Source organism: Triticum urartu, chromosome 5A, assembly GCF_056163025.1.
Source record: "Triticum urartu cultivar PI428250 chromosome 5A, HENAU_Tu73, whole genome shotgun sequence".
Classification (NCBI taxonomy): Eukaryota; Viridiplantae; Streptophyta; class Magnoliopsida; order Poales; family Poaceae; genus Triticum; species Triticum urartu.
The window spans coordinates 588983307-588988135 of record NC_141877.1 but is presented as its reverse complement, the minus strand read 5'-3'; the positions used below and the strand labels follow the sequence as shown (position 1 = coordinate 588988135).

The following is a 4829-nucleotide window of genomic DNA, read 5'->3' as shown; positions in this document are numbered from 1 at the left end:
TCTCAAAGACAGGAGTGGGTACGTTTGTCAGAACACTATTTACAATTTTTACACCATTATCGATATCTAGTCACACAACTAATACACATGCATATTGATCTCCTTCTTAACAGTTCAAAGAGGTGCGAGAGAAGCTCCTACTAGAGGACCGCATAGAAGCAATTCAAGAGGAAATAGCGGGATTTTTGCTCGACCAGGTCATAGATCCCAAAGAAGAATACTATTACCCGCTACCGCCCCCATGAACCACTTCCAATTTTTATCGTGCTCCGAAGGCATCAATTAGGCTAATGCCACTGGCTCCGAAGGCACCAATTAGGAGAAATTATATGTATATATACATATATATACACATGTGTGTATATATGTGTGAATTAATTAATGGTGGTTGTGAGACATTCGATGATATATATATATATAGGACAACACTATTCTAATCCCAGGATTAGAATAGTTATTTGGATCACGATTCACCCTATCAGGGCCCGATCAGCTACTCCCGAGATCTAGAAAACACATCCCCGACATAAAAAAAGCCCAACCCCGCGCCCCCCGCAGCTCAGTCTCGTCTCCCCCGATTCCCCCCCCCCCCCCCCGCAGACACGAGCCCCTGACCCGGCCGCCGCCCCTGCCACCCCCCCCCCCCGCCTCCCCGCCGGCACCGTGCCGCGCCCCCGCCTCCCCGCCGGCCCCGGAGCGCCCCTCCCCACCGGCACCGCGCCGCGCCCCCTGGTGAAGCAACCGCCGCTTGTAGATCACGCCCACCAGCGCCGTCCACCGCCACACATCCCCGCCCCAAGCCCGGCTCCTCCGCCGCGCCGCTGCACAACCCCCCCCAACCCAGCTTCCTCCGCCGCGCCGCCACACATCCTTGCCCGGCTGCCCCCAAGCCCGCCTCCGTCGCGCAGCCGCTTCCTCTGCTGTGCCGCCAACCATCCCGTCTCCTCCCTGGATCCTTGCCGTCAGCTCCTCCCTTGATCCTTGCCGCCGTCAAAGTTCCGATGGTCGTTCGAGCTCGCTGGCGTGACAGTGGCGCCCAACTTCCCTCGCCCCCGAGATCCTTTCTCATTCCCGAGCACCTCGACAACATCTGACACCGGTTTCTGTTCAGGTTCGACGCATATTTTAGTTTGAACCCTTTTTTAGTTCCAAAATTTGGCAGGTATTTCAATTCAGGAAGATTTGGTATAAAAAATTTGCATGGGTTAGTTGTGGATGGATCATTTGTCTATCAAATTGGGGATTTGTACTTTGTTCAGGTATATGTGTGAATGAACCTTCTCTGTATCAAAAACAATATTGTGTTGTTCATCATGTGGTGTGTACCTAAAAAATTCTTGGTCGATCTGTACAGAAGGTTTCTTCTTCCCCCTCGTGTGTCGCCGGCCATCCTCTTCCTGACCTTCGTCTTGGACCAAAGATGGCCTTCTCTCCACACTTGTGCTGACCTTCTTCCTTCTGCTGCTCCCTCCTCCCCTACCGGATGAAAAAACTACATTACACGATGGTGTAGAACCTCCAGTATTACTCATCCTTTTTTGCAGCAGTAGATCACACAGTTTGAATGAAGACTAAAGTTTCAGAGTTATGTGGATGGAAGGTTCAGAGATGTTTTTGCATTCAGACATGTTTTTCCTCTTGTTTTTTGTTTCTTAACTTCTTCATAATTGTAATTTCTGATGCAACATGTTGTTATTTGGAAAGCTTATGGACTCTTGTGTGTACTTAAAACATTTTGATCGGTATACTCTTTAGTTTATGAATCAAACTTGGTGTTCATAAAAAATATGGCGCACCTCCTATTTTTAAGTCTGTGTGCCCACAGTCTTGTGGTTAAATGACCTTTGTGAAGTGTGATAATTCTTCATACAGTAGTTTGTGCAAAAGGAAAAAATATGATTTTTCTTCTTCTTGCAATTTGATATTCTCAAGGTCCTCGTTGCAATGCCCGTGAGAACAAATTCTCTCTAGCAGTACTATTGCAAAAATTGAAAACTGTCCGAAGACAAAGAAAAGATCATTTTTATTGGAAGAGATCAATTAAATATATATGCTGCAAAAAATGTTCAGTAACTATTCTAAGTTCACGTATTATTATTTGTTCAGCAAAAAAAAGAAATGAGAAGCAGGGAGATTAGAAACAAAACAACATACAATAAACAAAAAGTATGGAATTAAATAGGAGAAAATGTTTAGTTCACAAAACAAGACATAAAATTAACGAAGTTCAAAGATTATGATTATCGAAGTTCGAAATGAGAAAAAGTAAACACACTAAAAATAATAGAGCAATCCAACAAGATTCTATAAAAAGGGATTTCCCTATTTCTAAAATAATTCTAGAACTTCAAACATGCTGACAAGAGAAGTTCGGACAAAACATTGGAAGAAAAAACTTAACAAACACAACAAAAACATGGAACTAAGAAAAAACACATCATACTTGCTCGCACAAAAAAGGTTGATATAATTTTGGTTGAAGCTCATTTGTTTTCGGATGAATTTGCAACATTTGGAGAGAAACATGAAAAGGTGTGATATTAAATTACATTGAAAAAGTAGGAAAAAGTAATAAGTTCAATTTAAAATAATGGAGAAGTTCGATCTTTATAAACCAAGAAGAAGAAAAAAACCTCATCGATAAAATGTTAACTCTAGACGTTGAGATTTAAGTAAAATGGGTAGATCAAATAAAATGTTGGGTCTTCTAAAATAATTCTCTTATTCCATTACAAAATTGAAACAAAAAATGCTCTTTCTGAAAATAGTTCCTCCTACATGGAGTGTGTTTCATATACGACAAAAGGAATAAAAATTTAAAGTCTAAAAAGATATGGAAGTTCAAATTTAAATAAGTGAGTGGTTCGATGTTTATAAAATTAAGTTGTTTGATGTTTATAAAAATCTTAGATTTTCCCCGATACTAAAGATTAAAACCATGAAGTTCAATTTTAAAAAACGGAATAGTTCAATGGATATTAAAAACTCAGTTTTTCTCTTTACTAAATAATAAAACCAAAGAGGTTCAACTTTTAAAAGCAGAGCGTTTGATAAAAAATTAGGACCTAGAAGTTATTTGAAATAACTGAGTTTTTTAATATCAACTTTTAAAACTCGGTTATTTGAAAAACTCAGTTTTTTCGGTTACTAAAGAATAAGACCAATAAGTTCTATTCAAAATAATGAAGAAGTTCTATTAAAAATAAACCTAGAAGTTCAAATTGAACGAAGCGGTTCGATGTCTATCAAAAAGTAGGATTTTTTCTGTTACTGAAATAAATAAAACCAGGAAGTCCAAATTAGAAAGATGGAGAAGTTCGATGATTATAGAAAACTCAGATTTCCCTCGTTATTAAAAGAATGGAAAACAAGAAGTTTAAAAATTAAATAACGAGAATTTCATTTTTTTTAAAATAGAGCGCTTCAAAATGTCATAAAAAAGATTAAGAAAAAAACCAGGATGTCCGTATTAAAAAGATGGAGAAGTTCGTTGATTATAAAAAACTCAGATTTTCCTCGTTATTAAAGAATGGAAACAAGAAGTTCAACTTTTGAAAATAGAGCGCTTCAAAATTCGTAAAAAAAAGGATTAATAAATAAACCAGGAAGTCCATATTAAAAAGATGGAGAAGTTCGACGATTATAAAAAACTCAGATTTTCCTCGTTATTAAAGAATGGAAACAAGAAGTTCAAAAATAAAATATCAAGAAGGTCAACTTTTGAAAATAGAGCGCTTTAAAATTCATAAAAAAGGATTAAGAAAATCAGTTTAAAAATTCATAAAAAACTCCGATATTTTCAAGTAACCGAGAGAAGTTCAGATTGATAACTGCGAGAAGTTCACGTACTACATGGTGTGCATTTTATATTAAAAATAAAAAAACAAAGACTAAAAGTTTGTTGATATAAGTTCAAGTCCTCCATCGGAGAACGTTAAAAAAATTGTGAGATAGGTTTATACAGAAGAAATATCATTTGTGTAACACTAACAAATGGATGAGAAAATTACAAACAAAAATACGTCACAGAAGTTCAACGTGAAAATAGCAGGAAGTTCAACTACTACGCTGAATGAATTTTAGATGAAAAACTTTTAAAATCGTCGCGAGTATGAAAAAACGATTGACACGGGAAACTTGCGTGCTTACAGCAGCTTTCCATCGGTATATCACCTGTTCAATTCCGGTGAATGGATGGAGAGTTACGAGCAGTGGATGGAGACCTACGAGCAAAAAAAGTCACGTGAAAAACAGAGTGAAGTTCAGGTACACGCGCCGAGAAGTTCAGGTTCTTCACGCGGTGCATTTTTGAAGAATCTGTTTCGCGATAAAGGCAGAACGCATGATTCCGCCATTTTCTAAATTACATGAAAACGGCTAGGAATCAGAGAAAACCATCAACATGAAAAAGTTTCGCATTTTCCGTAGCTTTTCAGCGGTATATTATTTGCCCCATTCCGATAAAGTTTGTAGAAATTACGGCGAAAATACGTTTTTTTCCATTTTCAAAACTGACTTAAAATCGTAAAGAATTGGAAGAAACAATACATACCAAAAAGTTTCGCATTTGTTCAAGCTTTCCAACACCATATCATTTGCTGCATTCGGACGCACGGTTAAAAAATTAGCTCAAAAATACAAACTCGGTAGGACTTGGACCATTTTCTAAATTACTCTTAAACCATTCAAAATTAGAAAAAAACTGTCAAGATGAAAAAGTAGCGGATTTTCATAAGCTTTCCAACGACATATCATATGCCTCCATTGGATTAGCCGTTTAGAAATGACATTGAAAAAACGAACTCAACTGTTCGGTTTACGAAATTTTA

General features: G+C 37.8%; 1 long non-coding RNA gene across 1 annotated transcript; it reads left to right on the top strand.

Annotated features, from left to right (window-relative positions):
- Positions 1 to 664: 664 nt before the first annotated feature.
- LOC125506072 (uncharacterized) lies at positions 665 to 1724 on the top strand. Its single transcript, XR_007282580.2, has 2 exons — positions 665 to 1259; positions 1355 to 1724. It is a non-coding gene; the product is annotated as an uncharacterized LOC125506072 (long non-coding RNA).
- Positions 1725 to 4829: the final 3105 nt, after the last annotated feature.